Source organism: Mytilus galloprovincialis, chromosome 7 (genome assembly GCF_965363235.1).
Source record: "Mytilus galloprovincialis chromosome 7, xbMytGall1.hap1.1, whole genome shotgun sequence".
NCBI lineage: Eukaryota > Metazoa > Mollusca > Bivalvia > Mytilida > Mytilidae > Mytilus > Mytilus galloprovincialis.
The window spans coordinates 50,541,919-50,564,575 of NC_134844.1; the positions used below are offsets into that span (position 1 = coordinate 50,541,919).

The window sequence follows — 22,657 nt, forward strand, 5'->3', positions numbered from 1 at the left end:
ATTGAGAGTATTTAAAAGTGAAACTTAATTGTCCTAGCTTCCTACTATTCCTATCTTAGAAAGTTTGAATGATATATTGATGTTTTCTCTGCTTACTGAAACAACTCAGACAACAAGCGACTTAACAATATGGCTTAACCGAAAGGGAGAGAAATTGGGGAATGAGGAAGTCATGTAACGTTATTCCGATATGTCATAAAGAAACAGGTTAGGAAATAAAAACTAGCCTGAATACATAGACCCGCTATTATTATTTACAATTGAATTAAATCTATTTTTGATTTTAATCTAAGTACAGAATAATAGACTTATAGTAAACAGAAAATGTCCAAATATTTTGTTATTTAGAAAAATCAACTGTACTGAACAATTGAAAAAAAAACTACACAAATGTTCTAAACTGCAGTAAATTAAACTGCTTAAAATTTATGAAATTTATGATACAAATGTGAGGAACATCAGCGAATAGGAAATATACGTCTAAGAAGACTGACAGAAAATCAGTAGGTCTGATGCATGAGGAAGAGCCCAGGCAAATGAATGTAAGGTTTATATACCCCAATGTGCAACGGGGAAACGAACGGGAAACTAAAACCGGGCCTGCAAAGTACGCAAAAGAATCCCGATTGATAGAAAAAGGAAAGCAAAACGTAAACAATACGAAACTTAAAAATCATGTAAAAATCTATTTAAAATCGCTCTAGTCATTGTGATAGTATTCATACACTGTTTTGTGGTTTTGGTACATAAAATTCACACGAGGTTACACACAGTTAACCCGATTTGCTTAGTTAATACACGAAAATCAATGTGCCGGAAATACGGGCTGATTTACATGTGGAGGGCAGGTCCTGCTTACCCTTCCAGGGCACCTGAGATAACCCCGTTATTTTGCTATGTTGTGTCTTGTGTACTATTATTTGTCTGTTTTTCTTTTTCTTTTTTCGCCATGGAGTTGTCAGTTTGTTTTCAATCAATGAGTTTGACTGTCCTTTTGGTATCTTTCGCCCCTCTTTTACGATAGCGAAAGATATCTACATAAGTAATCTCGATTAACCTAAGTATATATGGTTCAACACTGGTAAAACGGAATATATAGAAAACTGACAGTATATGAAATTGAATTTGGAAGATGAGAACTGGTGTCAAACATTAGTTACCAAAAATAGAATCATAGCCGAAAGCAGGTGCTTGAAAGTACAAATACATGTTTTTTCAAAGGAATTTCACCTGGCCAAGTCATTACAAATAGTTGGTCTGAGGCAAAAGCTTTTCGTTACTTTGAGGGCTTCAATGTGAGTTTGAGATGACAAAAACAACAATCAAGGCTTTTTCAAGTTGTGTCGTTAGAGTGTGGCATATTCGTACATTTACATTGTATCCCTTGTTTTTATCGGGGAAGCTGTTGTAAGGCACACACATTCAGTTCTCTGACTTGTGAACTATGAGAAATATTAAACTCAAATAATATAAATTTCAAAAATTACTTATACCACGTTTGTATCACAGACCATACTAACCAGTAATAATCGAATCCTCAAGGAAAAGAAAGTCTAAGCGTACAGTACAAGGTCTTATAGTTTGCGCTTTTACAAACATAACATTGTTTGGGGATACACCACTTCAAGCCAATTTAACGTTGTAAATCCATCAATATTCCCCGTCATGACTATACTCTAAAATTACGCATTTTGGTAATGTAATCAGTATCGTTCTTTTCGCAAAAACAAACAACATAAATTAAAAAAAAACAAAACTAAATCTTACCTCATGTGGGCGAAATTCAAAACACATGTACTAAAATATTTTTATTATTTACAAAATCAAATTTTTCATCGAATTACTAGAAAATATTAGACAAAATGTAAGTAATGAGAATAAATATCAATAGGTAGCAATTCATTCGACTAAAATCATACAATGTTACTTTCACACAAAATACAATCAAATGTTTGTACAGTAAAAAGATTATAAATGCTTGATAAGACGCTAATTATAATACTGATTATGTCAAGCAAGTATTTTCTTGCCCGCGAAAGAGATAGTCTTGTGAGCCTTGCTAATTTGGACATCAAAAGATAGTTAGTGGATACTTTTTATAAGTTGATAAAAGCCGTTTTAATTTTCTGTTTAAGTTTTTGAATAAATGTTCGATAACACGCTATCATTAACAGTACGATCGATTTATTTATCTTACTCCCTCCCGGAAAAGGGTTAGATATTTTTTCGGGAAAACGATGATTGCCATCTTTTGAAAAATACAGCTGGGCATAGGTACTACATCTTTAGTCTCTGATAGATAGATAGTTAAAAGTTATTATTTCACTAGTTGATAATTCATTTTTAGAATGAGTAACATTCAATATTTTTCAGAAATTTGTAAGAATGGCATCAGTATCGTACTTTTGTTAATCACTTGAAATTAAAACGGTTGAAATGAACATAAAATGTAACTGCTGATGCATGTTTGATGTTTCTCTCATATGATGTTTAAACGAGAAGACACTTAAGGTATGAATAGGAATTGACATGATATTATTTAGCTTCTTTTAAATAGCCTAGTATATTGCTTTAACCAATATGTGCCTGTTTTTTAACTGCTAAATTTTAGTTGGTTTTACCATATGAAAAACACTAAAAAGGAACGGAGTACGGGTATGTGCGTGGCATCCTTGTAACAAAGTATTTGTACAAGGAAACAGCCGCATGCAGCTTTGTGGAATAGAAATGTGAAACACTAAAATCCGAAGTCTGCATTTCAATCCATGACATTCTTATGTTATCTAACGCTAAGGATGTCATCCCTACAGTGCACAAACACCAAGACAGCAGGTTATATGCTACATCACGATGTCTGACATTACATCTGGACAATAAATCTTTTATTTGGTCGATTTCATGCATACCGTCTTTTGAAAATATGTCCCCATACAATTTTGTTCTTATTAAGAATTTTAGGAAGAAATAATAAACATTGCTGTCCACAACAGCCATTGACATACCGCAGTTTTTGTACATTTCATATTTCAAGGCGTCAGGAGTAATTAAAAGTTCTGTAGGCAAAAATGAAATACATGGACACAGATTACTGAATTGTTCAATTTCAATAATATTGTTTTCCATTTGATTTACTACACTCGGAAAAACATGACACACACAAATAGACAGGAGATTTTTCACATAACTCTCGTCTAAGAAATCCATGAACCATTTGCATTCTTTATAACAACCAACAGAGTAAAGTACGGATATAAACTTTAAAAATCCAGTTAAACCACCTTTTACCATGAGGTATGTGCAAGATCCTAACAAGAGGAAATCCCGACTTTGCAGATTAGGTTGACGAATAGACATTGCAGATATATTACTAGCCAAGCTAGTATATATTAAGGGTGTTAATAGCAATAAAGAAATTCTTGTGACTTGTTTTGTGTGCTGAGAAATAGTGTTGGTATTTTGAATCTGAACTAGCATCCGCCAAAGCTCAATCACATTTGTATTCTGATTATTGGCTATGTAATGATTGAAAGCGTGCTGTGCAAAAAGGGAAGGGACTATTTTCATTCCGTTTGCAGCTTTTAAAGATTTAAGGTAAACTGTATATGTATTTGGTGATACAAAGCCACTTGCGTCCAGAAAGTCACATATATTGCTTGCTTTTACAAGACCCAAACAACAAAATCTATCATCTAAAATTTTCACTAATTTGTTTTCCGAAATTATTCTCAATTTGTCGTCTAGTCTTCCTCCAAAAAGATTTTCTTTGGGAATAAAGTAGTTAGGGCAGAAACCACATTTTACCCATTTTAACATTTGCCTAACGCACAATCTTACACAATGGATAATAAGAGGTATCCTCCAAATATCAAGTTTATTCTCTTCTATCACATAAAATAAACACGTCTTCCAATGGTATGTAGTTATGCATTCCAAATTAATAATATCTCGATTTATCATTTTAAGAACAACGTAAGATTTATGTTGAACATCTGTGAGATTAAACACGAGTTCCCGTTCTTGCAATGGAAAATATATTTTCCATTCTAAATGTTTTTCTAAAGAATGAGGATGACCTTTTCTATAAAAAAAATACCCAAATGATTTCAACTCATTTATCGTATTTGGTGTTGGCCATCCGTTACATCTACTTCGGGAAAACCATTCTTTTGCCTCTTCAGGCCATTCTTTGCAACGGTAACACCAGACCGCATCTACTTCTTTACCATTACACTGATTTAGAAGTGTTGCAGCAGACCAGATGTAGGGTCGAGAAGTAAAAGGTAATTTTTCTGTACCTTTATTTATAATATTAGTCAAAAACGTTCTTCCAAATTTATCCTCTTGTAACAAACTTTTGAATTCATTGTCAAAATCAGGCCGATAAGTATTTTCTTTCGGTTTACTTCTATCCAAGAGTTGTAGTTTGACATACCCAGAAGGTGTATCTGATTCTCTAACGACTACGAGGGAAACTTCGTTTTGGTGCGCTTTTGATATGTCATCAATAACGGCAAAATCGTCCTCACATATGATGGCATCATGGTCAGATTTAACACCTGTCAAATAAACATATGGTGTTAATACATAATTTTAAATTTTTGACAGATTTTACCTGCTCAGCTGTCAACTTAGACATACGTTACGGGATATCGATTGATCGGTCGCCAAGTGATGTTTGGTTTATATGTGCTATGACAAGTTTCAACGTCTAGTTACAAGTTATTAATGATTCTTTTAGATTCGGTTTTAATCATTAACACAACATGCACAACTGATCAACTTTGACGTCATTGTAATTTGTATTGCAAATGACTCAACTGTCACGTGTCTTATTTTGGAGCTCAAACAGGCCAAAGCTATAATGCTATGATGTTGATATGTCTGAACATGGTCTAAAACTTGCAAAACAACTTCCGCAAGTAATACGTTATATATTCAACAACATATTGATTTCAATATAACTTTGGCATTTATTAGGCACCACTTTTGTGGATATCAAAACAAGGTATATAATTGTAAGGTGCAATATCGTTCTTTTTATCATACAAACCTTGACTTAAAACGTCAACACATGTGGCTGCCTCACAATTTGTTGGTAAATACGTGTTTTCGTGTGTTGCTTCAACATGTAACATTTAACCACTGTACCTTTTAGACTGTTTGGTAACACTTATCATTTAAAACTTAATTGATACTGATGCCGAAAACTAGATAATATGTATTTTAATGATATAGATATTTCTATATTTCTGAAATCTGCTGCTTAAAAATGAATAATTCAGGATAAATAAACTAACTAAAAAGACGAATACGTATTAGTACAATGACAAGTAAAGTAAAATTTAACATAGCATGGACCGAAATGCATCAAGGTATCTTTTGGTCTTATTTTGAAGATGAATATAACACCCTTTTATGTCGAAGAAAAAGTGTGGTCAAAGGTCAAAATCATTTTATTTCATTGTAATAACTGAAACGGAATCATCCTCATAAATGTCACACAAATTGAGCTTGTCATATTAATATCTGATTGCCAGAGATAAGTGATGTATACCCCCGCGTCCAACACATAAGAAAATGAAAAAAAAATGTCTCAATTTACGGAAATTATAGACAAAAAATATCTCTATTCAATATTTAGTTATGCAATAACATATGACAGTTTATAAGGATATTTTTGGGAAAGGTTTTGTAGCAATGGAGAAATACATACTATAAAGTTAACAACCGGATCATGATTCAGTGAAAACAATGGTGAAATTCATTATTAACAAGTGAAACTGCGAGCTACTGCTCACTGATGATACCCCCGCCGCAAGTGGATAATATTAATAGTGTAAAAATCATACAAGTGTTCGGTAAACAGGAAGTTGTCGAGTGATGAATCTGAAAACGCATCACACGGTATAGCTGACTTATATAAATCCTGAAACCAAGTTTCAGAAATCATTGTATTGTAGTTCCTGAGAAAAATGTGACGAAAATTTACAAGTTGGCTATCATGTGTAAAATCATACAAGTGTTCGGTAAACAGGAAGTTGTCGAGTGATGAATCTGAAAACGCATCGCACGGTATAGCTGACTTATATAAATCCTGAAACCAAATTTCAGAAATCCTTGTATTGTAGTTCCTGAGAAAAATGTGACGAAAATTTTCAACTTAGATATCATGTGTAAAATCATACAAGTTTTTTTCGGTAAACAGGAAGTTGTCAAGTGATGAATCTGAAAACGAATCACACGGTATGGCTGACATATATAAATGTTGATACCAAATTACAGAAAGGGTGGATGTGTAGTTCCTGAGAAAAATGTGACGAAAGTTTCATGGGACGGACTGACTGACGGACGGACTGACAGACAGAGGTAAAACAGTATACCCCCCTTTTTTAAAGCGGGGGTATAATTATATAAACCAAAAAGAATGTCGGAACTATAAAAATAGACTTAATGTCAACATGAGCACGATAGTATATGAAGTTTTACGATATATTCGATTAGATTTGTTTTTGAGAAAGAAGCCCCCCAACCACAACAAGTCGGAGGCCACTAAGAACTGAACACATGAAATATTGGGTAAGTAATTCAATCATATTAAATATTCAGCGTAGCAATCTTCTTTTACAATCGTATAAGTAGGCTGGTTTTTATAATCACCACTGCCCTGACAACAACAAATGCTGATGAACGACAAATTATGTTCGTATCATACGCAATATTTGCTAAAAACAAATAGTAGCAGCGGAAAACATGAAAAATTGGACATTCGGGGAGGTTAGTAGTTCAATCTTCATCCTTAGCGTAGCCATCTTCTAAACAATCGTATTAGTAAGTCGTTTTCTACAATCACCAAGCCCTGACAACACACAATTTTGGTGAACGGCAACCCAAAATTTGCTACGAATTATTTCATTTTACATGTACGGACAAGGTCCTGTAACAAATAACATGACATTGGATTCAAAATATACTAAAACTTTATGGAGCAATACCCTATATCCATATTCTAAATTTATTTAGTTGGTGGTTTGAAGATAACAGCATTAATCAAGACGTACATCATAGAGGGAATCTCTAAGAGTGCGCTGTCTCGGAAGGAGGTATACTTACTGAGAAATAACATTTAAAAATTGCCGAATTCTCTATTGAGTTTATTTAGATGACCTTGTACTGATGGAGCCTTATGTTTAGGTTCCTCGATGAATTGACTTTCAAAGCAACATGTGTGTCAATAAGGGAACCAGCTAGATCGACAAGCCTAGTCAATCATGAATGGGATTTGTTTCGACGCCTTATAACTGTCTTTTGTTTGTTAATTCCGATTTAAGAAGACATATTGCATCATGTAAGACTGTGAACAGCTGATGGAGTCCAGACATCAGTGTTCCAATAATTAGCATGTGTCGTGAACGGGTAAATACCGTCATGCATATTTGGTTGAAGAAACGCCTCCAGTCTTAAATCACAATTCATCATGTTTGACAGCATAGCAAAAAATATCTTATTAAAAATAAAACATGATGATTTTAACATAGTGCAACCCCCGGAAAAACTTTATACCATTTCTTTCATTTCAACTAGTAGTAAACAATATATGCTGAAAGATGCAACGCTTTGTCCTTGAAGTAATCTATAGACAATAAACTCACCACTAGTAATTTGCTTAATTTAAAACGTAATCGGCACGCTCAAATGATTCGACATGCCTTTATTGCTTATTTCGTTGTATGATGTTTGATGGCAGAATAAACGTTTGGAGCAGCCACATAATAATTCCATGGAGCGTGTTCTACCGCAAGTTGGTTAATCATTACATACTGTTGAGCATTGGGTTTTCCCTAATTCAAAAGTATCAAAATGTATTCGTGTTGTACATGTATAGGCTTTATATCACGACCTATGCTTTTCTGCTTATTTTTATTTCGTGTAATTAGCACTACCCATCCGTTTCCAGATTAATTAGGATAAAATTGATAATGGAAATGGGAAATGTGTCAAAGAGACAACAACACGACCATAGAAATGTCAACAGTAGAAGGTCACTAACAGGTCTTCAATGAAGCGAGAAATTCCCGCACCCGGAGGATGCGTCCTTCGGCTGGCCTCTAAACAAATATATACTAGTTCAGTGATAATGAACGCCATACAAAACTTCTAATTTTACACAAAAAACTAAAATTAAAAATAATACGAGACTAACAAAGGCTATAGGCTCCTGACTTGGGACAGGCGGAAAAATGCGGCGGGGTGAAACATGTGTTTCAATTTGGTTAAAAATGAGTACATTCGAAAAACTCAAAAATCCCCAAAAATTATTAACCTTTAAATCTGCAATAAATCAAACAACTAGAAAAACACTGATACAAATCAAAGTTCTTATTTATTAAGAATACTAAAAGGTGAATTAAATGCATTGTGAAAAATACAGCCACTCCATAAGTCCATGAAAGTTAGGAACAGGAGGAGCAGCAGGACTTATTTTGGTGAATAAAACTACTGTTTCGTGAATATTATAAAAAGGCTTGAAAAAATGGACTTGTATGTTCTGTAAAACTTTTAAATAGAAAACTTCCTAACTATTGGTGTTACATTATTTTTTTTGGTCAAAATCGACTTCGGCTGATGTACGTAAACAAATCTAATATACCTTGACACACGGGTAAGATTTAAAAAATGTAACACGCATTTGAAATTTGTCAAGGGTATTCTTTAAATATCAGAAAGTATATTAAGCCTTTGGGTTTGAGTAAATACAATCATTCTTCGATTCTGTAATATGATATGTCACCTGGTGTAACTGTGCCTTCCCATGCATCTCCAATTGCATACTGGGTACAGACGCCTAAAAATGTACCAATAATCTCCGATGTTATGCATGCTCCTTCACAAATCCTTCTATAATTATCGTGGGCTCCAATTTCATTAAGAACTTGATAAAGAAAGATGCTATCAGTCTTTTTGTCTGAAAATATTTGTAATTTGCAATATTCAAAGAATGTAATTCATACCCAAAAAATAAATGATTATAAATATTGTCTCCTTATGTTAAAACAATACTAACTTTCCCCCTAAACAATCGATGAATAAACGAATTTTTATTTCAATAACTAATTAATTACTTTTCATAATCTACCAAAGGCCGAAATTAAAAAAATATCTTCCAACAAAGATTCTCAATTTTCATTTATAAAAAGTGGTTCAAATTTAAACTTCACGTTGTGATTATTTCTAGATTATCAATTGTCCAAGGAACTTTACCACTTAAATCTAATAGATATAGTTGACATCTCTATTTTTACAGTTCGCTCAAGGACTTTCCTAATACTATTTTCAATATTCTATTAGACGTGATCTTGACAATATTTTTTTCAAATAAAGATCTCTATTAAAAGGGGTCCTTAACGCACACATCCGAACAGTACAGTCATCTTGAATCTGTGTTTTTCAATGAGAATTGTTAAAATAGTGGAATTGAATTAAAGGTTTAACATATTGTTTAGCCTTAAACATTTTTGTTAGTGTTATTGTTTCGCCATGGTAACTTTCTGAATTTTTTTTTTTTTTTTTTTTTTTAAAGTAGATGCTTCAAGCTTCCAGTATAATTTACGACGGATGAATTACATGGATAATGATTTAACAAAGCTAACTAGGGAAGGGAATGCTAAAGACAAGGAAAAATTAGTAGAGGTGCAGGACAACTTTAAATATGTTCTTTTTTTAAATGCCTAAGTTAAAATGTCCCGTTTGGTATCTTTCGCCTCTCTTCTAGATAAATGCTTCATGCTATCATTTATCGGATTAATTTGCTGCATTTAAAGTCATTTTTATTTTGATGCCTTATAAGGGGTCATCCATAAATGTCAACTATTTTCTAAAGTGTACAAAACATACACTTTTTCACCCCCTCCCAAAAAATGTACATTTACCATTCTCAGATTTCAAGACAAGAATCAACCATTCTTAATAAAGAAAATCCTGTCTATCATTGTTTAGTTTGATATAGAAATTTGCATAGTACATTCAACTGTGAATTCTTAAATATACTATTATATGCCATAAAAAGTAATCGTATACGTTGAAATTACAATACATACACTGTATATTTATACCTAAATGCAAATTAAACAAAAGACATTTACACTTATTAGAATATATAACAATACCAAACTATCACCAAAGATGTTTAATAAAACGTGATACCTGGCTATATGATCAAAACATATTTACCTAACCAAAAAATATATATAAAAAAAGACGTATTTCCTACATGAGCATAATTGTTTTGTGGGCGTAGTCTACTTTTGTGCTATAAATGTGTATTCACTAGTCAATGCCTACACATGCCTTTATATTATACAAATACATTTTAACAAAATGTTTGGTAACGCATATGTGCACCCAAGTATCCATAATAATGTTTTCCATTGTGCTAATTTTTGGCACACTATAAATAATTTCTCAACAAACGAAAATATCATTGCCAAAGCTTATATGAGAAACTATTTGGTTGAGACATTCGACATGTTTTAATCCTCATACAACAACACTTTTTTGATGTCTGCTATGCTTATTTTTGTGTGTTTGTGTTTGTGAAGCCGTGAATTAAGACTACAACAAGTTCTGTATGATAACTTGATCCGTTCCTTGAAATTGCAAGAGATAGACGACTTGGTGTGCTCAACTTTCCAAATGCACTTTCTCTGAAGAAACACACGCACAGCACCATCTTATGGCATTAACATATCTAATTTTATACATAACACACATGCAACAATGCTATTTTTCTTTTTAACTTTATTTCAACTTTTTTTATTATAAATTATTGGACTGTTCTGCACCTGACACAAAAACTGCTCTAACAGAGATATTTGGAAGAACTAAGGTAAACTTCTACTGTCTAAAATATATTCTGATAATTAAGCAATGTTCAAATGTTAGAAGGTGCTTATTTATTTATTTTGGAGGAACTGGATTGTTTGAGTCAAGTTTAAAATAATGTGTCAAGCTTTGTTTGATACACATAGCTCTAAACTCGTATGACTGTTTATTTTTAACGTATCCCATTCTTATTTTTACTATTGCATATGTCACTAAAGATCGCGACCGTTTTTTTCCTTTTAGCTAAAAGTTTGCGAAATTCACAAAACTATATGATATCATTAAGAAACGAGTACAGCAATTCAGCATTTATATGCAAATTTTACTCAGATGCGAAATCTTCTTTATATTTTACATAACAAGTAAAATATTGTTAAGAAAACAAATGAAATGTTTCTTAAGTGAGAAATATGTTCATACAACTTAAATTCTATAAAAGAATTAGTGAAATGTTTCGATTACTTATACATTGTTATAATACGTGTACTACCTGATTTTGGATTTCGCTTGACCTCTTGTGCATTTTTGAAGGACGAAGGATTATCTTTCAGATAGTTGAGTTGCACAATCTGGTTGTTTGTTTCTTTGAAAGAAAGAGAAAATACTATATGACCATTCATTGTTGGGGAATAATCATATATCAATACATTATAATACACGACAGAATAACAAACAAAAGACACAGTAACACTTGTGTACAAATTTGGCTTAAGTCAAACATGTTATTGTACTATTTTATGTCACAATTTAAAACAAGTGAGGAATACTTACATAAAAAGGTCAATCAGATACAGATTTAGAACCATTCGTTTAAAAACTAGCCGTTGATGATTATGATAATGATGGACGGTTGATTAACATCTAGCGGTTGATTAAATGATTTTTTAAGACTAAATCATGTTAATGTAATATGAATCTTTGCCTTGCTGAGTGGGATGCTTAACATGCAACAGTGGATTCATTAATATTGTTGGATATCAATGTACACGGGGTTTCGTAGGTACAGATGAACCAAGATCTTGTAGTGATTTGCAAAATCAACGGATCAAATATCTACGAAAATGCAAGTTGTCTTCAACCCATAAAAATTGATACCCCAAATGTAAATGAATTCACAGTATTTCACAAGGTTCTCAAGAAATGCCATCATACCTGTACGCATCTGACTCTGAGCCGCAACACTTCCTTATTTTGACTCTTGGTTTCTGATTATCAAGAATGAAGCATTTTTTTTAGTATCTTTGGTTTGACTCGGCTGTGGTTCGAAACCATTTGACCTCACGCAATCGGGCCGAACAAGCTTCAACGAAACCACCGATTCACCTATGTAACTACCTCTTTTTTTTGACAAAGATTAAGAACAAGTCTGCTATTCTATCATGATGATATACAAATGGTAAGAGACTCGATTTTTAAATCAATTATATGAATTGGATAATTATAAATATATATTATTATCAACGATTTATCGAGACCGTGTTTGTTCTGTATGAAAATGTGAGTAGATCATGTAGATGTGTTATGATTGCCATGTATACAACTATCCCCAAAATTTCCAATGTAATGCATGTTAGCAATTAAAGTCAATCTTACGGCGTCCAACAATGAGAATAACCAATACCGTGGAGACAACTTAAAATAACCCCGACAGGAAAATATATGAAAGGAGACAAACTTACGGACTAATTATAACAAAACAACGTATGGTTAATCATGGTCGTTGGAGAGCCATTAACCTTCCTTACTTGGTATAGTGGTATTACAGCATAGCATAACAACAAAATGTAAAAATATGTGCAACTAAATTAACTCGGAAGATCGATCATAGACACATAAACAACTAAAAATAAAAAAACCCCGCCGAAATCGGAGTGCTAACAGTGAGATTGATCTTGCTATAAAGCAGGTTTAATCCACTTTATTCTCCATGAGAAAATGCCTGTACATTATTAGGAATGGGCCAGAAATTTTCCTTTCGTTTTGTGTTATTAGACTTTTTACTGAATTTAGTTCAATGCCAATGACAACTAATTAATAAATAATGTTCTTCCTGATTATAGGACAAATCAGTGCAAATTCAATGACGCCATAAACAGTTGGAGAATCAAATGGCCTTGTAAAATGCCAAAATATCAATCAACAGGATATATGATCATAGTTTTAAATTAAGAATCTGTTGTTTTCATATTTGAAAGCACTGGATCTATTCCGGTAGCGCTGATGGTGAACTATCTTTCCCCTTGAGTATAATCAGATCAGTAGTCAGTACTTTGATGTTGATATCATTTATAACAAACATTTCTAAAATTGTCTGTTTAAAAATTCATAAACTGTAAAAAAAAAAAGAAGAAAAAGTTGACCTAATATGGGTTTGGCGTTTTTTTGTGTCGTTTTTTTGCAATTAAACCCTTCAACTGTGTCGTTTCTTATACACTCTTGGCTTTCAAATATTATATTTTGAGCGTTTCCGATCAAAGTACATCGAAAATTTTTAAAACGCATCAAAGCTATTCAACCCGTTAGGTTCTTATAAATTCTGGTAAACGATTTTCTTATCCCAGGCAGAGATTATCTAAGCGGTATTAGGCGCAACGTTTTGGAAATTTTGGTTCTCAATGATCTTCAACTTTGTACTTTTTTGGCTCTATAACTTTTTTGATTCTAGCGGCATTCTATAATCCTGGTTACTTTGATAACTATTTCCAACACTGGGTCGATGCCCCTGCTGGTGGACGTTTCGTTTCCGAGGATATCACCAGCCCAGTAGTCAGCACTTCGTTGTTGACATGAATATCAACTATATGGTCATTTTTTATAAATTTACTGTGTACCAAACTTTGAATTTTTCGAAAAACTAAGGATTTTCTTATCACATGCTTAGATTACCTTATCTGTATTTGGCACAACCTTATGAGCTCTATACCTTTTTTGATTCGAGCGTCCCTGATCAGTCTTGTGTAGACAAAACGCGCGTCTGGCGTAATAACTGATAATCCTGGTACCTTTGATAACTAATTAATCTAGAAAAGGGCTTCGGACGTATGGTATTTATAATGTGTTTGTTTGCATTTTTAGAAAATAAGTTTATTTAAAAAGTCGATTTGTAAACATAGATCGTTTCTAAATATTCAGTCCTTATAGACAACAACATCGTAAAAATTAAGAATTGATATGCAACTATCTTTACTTAATCTTTTAAAGGTTTTGGTAAAGATTTAGAATATTTTGATTAAACAAAAGCAATACGTGAATAATTTACCCGTTATACAAACAGTGCTATAACTGAAGTATACAAGAAAACTTCAGACACAAGCATAGCGAGCAGGTTTTGAAATATACAAAACAGTAAAAAAAAAAGGTCAAATAGAGTTCCACAACATTAAGGAAAATTAACAATAGGAAAACGAACGAACTAGCTGCCAGTAACTGCGAGTTCTCTCAGATCTGTACTTTTCGTTTTCTTTGGTTTCTTTTTGTTGTTAGGATGTACAAGTACCCGGCCGCGTCAACTTGCTTTTTGTTGTATTTTTAGTATTTGCATTTTTATTCATCTGATTAGCTAAGCCTTTTGCCAACTGATTTATACAGTTCCTTCTTATGTTGTTCTGTTACACCACTGTCCCAGGTTAGGGGGAGTATTTGGATCCCGCTTACATTTTTAACCCCGCCATTTTCTGTATGTTTGTGCCTCTCCCTAGTCAGGAGCCTGTAATTTAGTGGTTGTCTTTTGTTGATACATTGTATGTAACATATTTGTTTTTCTTTCATGTTTTATACATACATTAGGTCGTTATTTGTCTCGTTTGAATTAACTTGCATTTCGGGGCCTTGTATAACTGACTATGCGGTATGGGCTTTGCTCATTGTTGAAGGCCGTACGGTGTTACGTATAGTTGTTAAGTTCTGTGTCATTTGGTCTCTTGAGGAAAGTCGTCTCATAAGCAATCCTACCATATATATATATATATATATATATATATATATATATATATATATATATATATATATATGTCGTCTCTTTTATCAAAAATGTATGTATACATATTCTCATGAGAAATTGAAATATCCAAATCTAGAACAGCACAATATAAATTGTCTGTGTTAGATTAAAGAAAATTTGAATTGATTTCGTTAAATTTTCGGAGTAAAATCATAAAATAAACTGCTAATTAAAGCAAACATATCGTTCAGGTAGCGGTAAATGTGTTTTAAAATTTATTAATTAAATGTATTTAAGGTGGTATGGGAGTCTAAAATAAAAATGATAGAATTTGTTCATACTTTGCCAAAACGTAGTAAATATTGATATATGTACAAAAATATAATAAAAATGATAGGTCATTTTTTTTCAAGGGTAAATAGAAATAAATCTACAAGTGGCCGTGTTAGAAAATTTAATCTCGAATAATTAATTTAGAATTCAAACAGAACGCTATTTTTATAAACCTGAAATCGAATACTATAAGAAAAAAAAAAATGAATCGGTTCATTTAAATATGAAGATGAATTTGAATTGGTTTAACATGCTATACTTATACCTGTTCTAAAATATTTCTAATAGTTGGATGGATAACAGAAATAGTTCATGACTTCATTATCATTTAGTATTTCTTTTAAATTTTTTTTATATAAAAAGACAGTTTTATCTATCAAGGGTAATAAATCGGTATGTATGCTTAGATGAACTACAAGGAAAAATAAATATTTTTTTATGAACATTTATCAAATGCAAACGTGTCCTACTTGTGATATAAGTTGATAATTTGGATTTCATGAAAAAAAATAGGTTTTCATTTAGTTGACGATGATACCTTTTGTATAGTCATATGTTAAAAGTGCTGCACCCTCAATTCCATTTTTATTTCATATAATTTGTTTTTAAAAACCGTAACCAAAACTTATTTGAGGTCCGACTATGACGACATGTTAATGTTAAACTCACAAATGTGTACATTTGTTAGGGTTTTATCAAATATTTAAGACTTGTCACTAGGTATGCATTAATGAAATATTGTCCCTATTAAGCCATATGATTATATCAAACAGAAAATTATATTTCTAGCTTAACTGTGATTTCCCTAAAATATAAAAATTAGATATATTTCGTTTCTATTGTTGGACTGTTTTGTGTTTAATGAATACAAAACATCATTAAATTTCGAAAAGAAATATCTTCTGAACATTTGTCATCAAAAATATGTTTTTATATAAAATAACAGGAGTAATGTAGTTAAGAATAGGAACATGGTTACAGATCAAGTACATAATATGTAAGAAGAATCAGTACCCGTGTTCGTTTTGGAATCATGCTGAATGCCTTGGTGTTTTGATTGCGATGGCAATATACCTCTTGCTTGGATGTAACCCTCCTCTTTTGATTCTACGCAATGTTCTGTTAATAGATAATTATTTGTTTTTAATTGATAAAACTATAGACAAAAATGATAGAGTAAGATATCAATGAGCCTTTATTGTAGCAAGTTAATTGCAAGGAGTACTTAAACTTTTGATTTATGTTTAGAATTATATACTTTCATAGATATACACACTATTGCTTCACAGAACACATAAAGTATACCAAAATGATAGACTAGATCGATCCCCATGTATACTTACAAATAGGCCTCCCAATTTCAGAAACACTTATTAATATTACTCAATGCATTACCATTTCTGGAAATTGACCCTCCCTTGACGTCAGAATGAGGATGATCTTTGAATAATAAAGTTGAATCTTCTCCACATATTTCTTCATCAATGTTAATGTGTGCAGTCATTACAGTTGTATCTACAAGATACATTCAAATCTGTTTAGCTGTTTTGAAGTTCATTATCGTTTGATAAAAGTTAAGATATCTCCAAATTGTAATTCGTCTATATTGCATTTGTTTATAACACTAATTTTGATAATGTAATGGTCATTGAGATGAAATCGAGTGTAAGATAAATACATTTTTTTAGCATATGTTTTTTTTTCAAATTTCTAAAATGGAATCATACGTCTGAAGTAATTTGATTAACAACGATTTATCAAAGTAACTTTTCCGTTTGACATTGACTCATCGTATAATATCAAGTAGAATTAATCTTAGAATTGATCTTGAGATTTTCTAATTGTCACACATTTTTGTGGTAAAATCGGGTAAAACATTGTAAATATACAAATTAGGAGATGGGGTGTGATAGTCATTTACAAATATTGAGGTAAAAATGAACCTGGTTTTACTGCTATCCAAACCTCGCGCTTTTATGGCAATGCTAAATATAACAATAAAACGACAATATTACATGACAGGACTACAGTTCAAATAAATGCAACAACATTCTGGACAAAGAAATACACAAATGAACATTACAATAGGACATTTCGACATGCTCATAGTTATCAAAGGTACCAGTCTTTGAATATAATACACTCTACGTTCGTTTCGTTTACATAAGACTCACCAGTGACGCTCGGATCAAATAAGTAAAGAAGACTAAACAAATACAAAATTGATCATCATTGGTGACCCAAAATTCTAAAAAATGGTGTCAAAGATGGTTTAGGTTATTTATGCCTGGGATAAGAAATCTTTAGTATTTAGAATAATTCTTACTTTTGCAAACAGTAAATTCAAAAAAATTACCATATAATTGATGTTCATGACAACCCCGAAGTGGTGACTCAACACAGAATAAAAACAAACACCTGAAAATAACGCTTTGCTACAAATGACCTCAAATGTAAAAGTGACGTCACGATAATATTCGAAAAGTTTGATATAGTTCAAAATCAAGTTAGTAATTATGGCATACAATTATAATGTATAATACAACAATTACAATTTAAATAATATAGAATTGTGTTAGCAACCAGATAATTAATTGTATTATCTAGCTATGTAGGTATGAATTTAATAAATAAAACTATAAAACACATAAATCGTATACGTTCAGATTCCCTAAACTAAAATCGTATAAATGAACTGAATAATTAATTATCTTTACTTTTACATACGAATAGTATATAAAAATATAAGAACCACAACTAAAAAACAACAACACATTTAACATGTTTAACAATATCCGATTAGAATTACAAATACAACAGAATAACTTAATACACCAATTTTGGATAGCAAAGAAGTCCAATTCGAGAATAGATCACGTTCGGTACTGAAAAGACAAGACTACGTTAATGGTAAACAACAATATAAGACGTGATAAAAAAGTCATTTGTTAGTTTAGACAGAGACACATCGTATGGAACAACCAATTTGTGATGGTGTCCATAAGATTTACGGAGTTCCTCCTAACACTTTGTAGGAGCAGTTTCTGCGTAAGGAGCACACTTCTGTATTTGAAGTCCGTATATTGTGAACATGCACGATCATAACGTATCTGCTGAGATATGTGAAGACCATACGAAGGGGCAGAGGGTATGTTACTGATGAGAAATTGGAAATTGATAATCCGGAAGTTTAAATCGTCCCGTTTGTCATAGATTTAAGTGTAAAGTCGTCCATCTGTGTCACATTGAGAACAAAATCAAGGTAGGAAGCAGTCCTTCTAGTATCAGTAGTATCCTTAATTTCAAGTTTACTGGGATATATGAAATGTAAGTATTGGCTGAGATATGGGTTATTCAGTTATACTATTGTCTCAGTAAAAGGGAGAAGGTTTTATACCATTAAAACGTTTCATCCCGCTGCAAATGTGTGCACCTGTCCAAAGTCAGGAATCTCATGTACAGTTGTCGTTTGTTTATATCGTTTACACATGTTTCTCGTTTCTCGTTTTTTATATATAGATAAGACCGTTGGTTTTCTTGTTTGAATGTTTTTACATATGTAATTTTGGGGCCCTTTATAGGTTGTTGTTCGATGTGAGCCAAGGCTCCGGGTTGAAGGTCGTACCTTGACCTATAATGGTACCCATTTAAATAACAACTGTCTGTTGAAATATAAATCCTCCAAACTAAACAAATATATTGTCGATCAAAAAGTCTAGCGTTTTGATAATATCATCTTCAGTATATTTTCTGGTAGATTCAGTGTGGTTCTTTACAAAATATATGTTTTCCTAACTGTTTATTTTAGACTAAATTTAATTTGGATATTTGGATATACATTTGGAAAAGTAATATTGCTTTGAAACACCTAAATTATGTGTTAATGATCCAGAATATTTGTACTGCAATGAAATGAAGGAGTAATTTTCCCCACCTGTCTTTTTCAGGGGGGGATATCTTATCGATCCTTTTTCGAATGCAACCGGATTTGAGTACTATGAATCGGTTGTTTTACTCCCTTGATAAATATAGTTACAACAGAAGAGTAAAGGTCTTGTTTCTTTAGCAAAGAGGACTGTTTGCCGTGCAAGAAAGGTACGATTGTTACTGTAATAAAGCTGTACAATTTATATTGGACATAGTTAAAAGTTTAGAGGTAGATATCATAGAAAAAAAGCAGAAATTGTATCATGACATGACAATCAATGGTATATCAATTGTACATGTCCATATGAACGGTAATCCACTGATATATAATAGAATGTAGCTAATTTCATAAATGCTTATTGAATGTGTACATGGAAAGGATCGTGCACAACCAAGACTTGCAAATGCAAAAAAGCCTTGATACCGTGTGGCAGTAAATGTCACCCCTAGCCTACATGTAAGATTGTAACTAGCGATGAAAACTAACGATAGCATCAATATTTAATTTTTACGTAGTTTTTGAATTATAAAATTAACAAATTGTCATGTTACAACATGTTACCATCATTTTTTTTTTGAAATTTGAACTTCTAATACTTTGTTTCAAGCATCTAAACAATTGAAATTTAAATGATTAGATGTTTATCAGGTTTATCAAACAAAACTACTTTTTTAAATTTTGTATCACAGTTATCTTTTAAAAAGGCTTCATAATAAACATTGTCTTTTCTGATTTTTTTGAATTTGTGTTTATCCATCTTCAAATGCTCAAGGGTATATTAAAATTGTACACTAGTAACAGAAGTACGAAATCGGGGTACCCGGACAATACCAAGGACTAGAAACAATGGTATTTGTTGTCTATTAGAATAGGAGTTAAACACCCTTCATAAAGTTTGGTTTTCCAACTTATATCTTCGTATCTGAATATGTCTTACAACTGTTACGTTTCAAATGCTACTGATTAGTATCATGAAAAAGCACATAAAGTATACCAAAATGATAGACTAGATCGATCCCCATGTATACTTACAAATAGGCCTCCCAATTTCAGAAACACTTATTAATATTACTCAATGCATTACCATTTCCGGAAATTGACCCTCCCTTGACGTCAGAATGAGGATGATCTTTGAATAATAAAGTTGAATCTTCTCCACATATTTCTTCATCAATATTAATATGTGCAGTCATTACAGTTGTATCTACAAGATGAAATTCAATCTGTTTAGCTGTTTTGAAGTTCATTGTCGTTTGATATAGTTAAGATATCTCCAAATTGTAATTTGTCTATATTGCATTTGTTTATAACACTAATTTTGATAATGTAATGGTCCCTGAGATGAAATCGAGTGTAAGATAAATACGTTTTTTTTGTTAATGTTTTTTTTTTTATTTTTCTAAAATGGAATCATACGTGTGGAGTAATTTAATTAACAACGATTTATCAAAGAAACTTTTCCGTTTGGCATTAACTCATCATATTATATCAAGTAGAATTAATCTTAGAATTGATCTTCTAAGTGCCAAAAGTGGTAAAATTTGGTACAATTAGGAGATTGGGTTTGAAAGCCATTTGCAAATATTGAGGTAAATAACTACCAAAATATTATGAAGTGATTGTTAGCAATTAAAAGTCACAATACGGCCTTCCACAATGAAAAATGAAAAAGCAGTTGCATAAGGTAAATTAACAAAAATACCGAACTCCAACGCAAAATGACAAAATTAAAAGTTCGAACACATCTAATGAATGGTAAACAACTGGCATATTCATGATTTGGTACAGGTTTTTCCTAATGTAGAAAATGACGGATATGACACTGAAGCACCGGACAAAGAGAACACATAGATACTGAATTCCAGTTCAAAGTCTAATAAAACTAATAAAAAAACCAGGCATATTTCCATAACATTGTATGTTTCTATGCATCAGAGAGAATTGAAGAAGAAAGATTATAATTATGATGCAAAGCTTTATAAAAAAAAATGGAAGAACCGACACAAACAAGCTGAAAATGGAAAGACATTTTACATAAAGTGAAGCGGCTACAAACATTTTTCAGAATAATTGTGCACATCATGCTACAAGCATGATATATGGCATGAATATACCCAACCCATCAATTCACTTTGATTTTTCAATACACAGTTAACACTTAACAGTTAACAGTTAAAACACAATACGGCATAACTTTCAGAGATGAGTACTAAAGCTTTATCCTCAACAAATGCTCAATGTAGAGTTTTAGATATTTTGATTAAAAAGAAATAAAGTCAATCTAGTACATAAACATCTTTAAAATTACTAATATATGACCGCATATACGTTTCTATTGACAATCATCTCATCACCACAAGCACATAAAGTAGTGCACAGGAAACCCGATTTCCACATTAACAACGACCATGGCATCTTTCATATATTCACTATATACAAGCTCCTGACGAGACACCAGAAAGAGCTTTCCAAAAGGGTTTCCAGTGATTCCCTTTTCCCCTTCGCCATCCTGTAGCACCTGGACTAGGTATCATAGGGACCAATTTCAAGCTCGTCAAAAGATCAATTTTGAATGCAGGTGTTCGAAAATATGATGTGTTTTATTTTACTAATAAGTCAAAATCGGTATAGATTATATGTTAATTAAAAGGAAAGAACAAGTAACATGCTCTTTGGTTATTGTTCCTTTGTAATTGATGTGGAACATAGAATGAAATTCAAAACAGTGTGGCTGTGGTCATTGATTGACACATTAAATTCATCCATTGACTGGGACAATTTAGGTGAACGTTTGTATGTAACGACCACTGCTCACTATGTACTTTTTAAAGACACTTAAACTATGGGGTCACCAAAGGTTCTCAACACCTAAATAAAGTAATTCGAAAAATTAATCAGAAATAACACGATGTTTTGACTAATATCAATTATATAAATCAAAACATAAAGGTTATTCCTGATTAATTTTTCGAATTATTTTATAATTAAAGGCGTTAAGAAACCTTTGGTGACCCCACAGTTTAAATGTCTATCGTAGGTACGTCGTGAACAGTGGTCGTTACAGACAAACGTTCACGTAAATTGTCTCAGTCAATGGATGAATTTAATGTGTCAATCAATGGCCACAGCCACACCGTTTTGAATTTCATTCTATTTACCTTTTGTAACAACGCTAGATAACTCAAATATATCCCTAAAAATAGCAATTAACTTATAATGCAAAAATGCAATTACATCTTTGATATTTAGTTTCAATTCAGTTACCGTACCTCTTCTAGTGGGTGATTCTTTACCAAAAGGTTTACATTGTAAATTTTTCCAATGAGGCATGATTAGTTCTTCGCGGTTTGATTGAGATATATGGTCTTTAATCTTTGTAAAAGAAGAATGGCTAAACAATACAATCATTGACGAAAATGGTACAAAAACGTGTTGTATCAACAACAATTGATTGGGTCACTCTCTATAAATGTTATGTGTTATGAAATGGTAATTTTAATGTTTTTTCTTGAATCGTTCTAGCATTTTATTATTCTTTTATAATCTTAAAAATGACATTTTAAGAACACGCCTATGTC

At 32.1% G+C, this 22,657-nt stretch overlaps 1 long non-coding RNA gene across 3 annotated transcripts in view; it reads right to left on the minus strand.

Moving 5' to 3' along the window:
* Nucleotides 1-1,816: 1,816 nt before the first annotated feature.
* Nucleotides 1,817-22,657, minus strand: part of LOC143083219 (uncharacterized) — a 42,562-nt gene continuing 21,721 nt past the window's right edge. For 2 of the 3 annotated variants that reach the window (XR_012980587.1, XR_012980588.1), the window contains 6 exons: nucleotides 20,164-20,283; nucleotides 16,547-16,666; nucleotides 16,166-16,270; nucleotides 11,369-11,461; nucleotides 8,789-8,962; nucleotides 1,817-4,556 (listed from right to left, as the gene is read on the minus strand). This is a non-coding gene — a long non-coding RNA (uncharacterized LOC143083219). The remainder of the gene's footprint in view (nucleotides 4,557-8,788; nucleotides 8,963-11,368; nucleotides 11,462-16,165; nucleotides 16,271-16,546; nucleotides 16,667-20,163; nucleotides 20,284-22,657) is intronic. The other variant, XR_012980589.1, reaches the window with a different exon arrangement.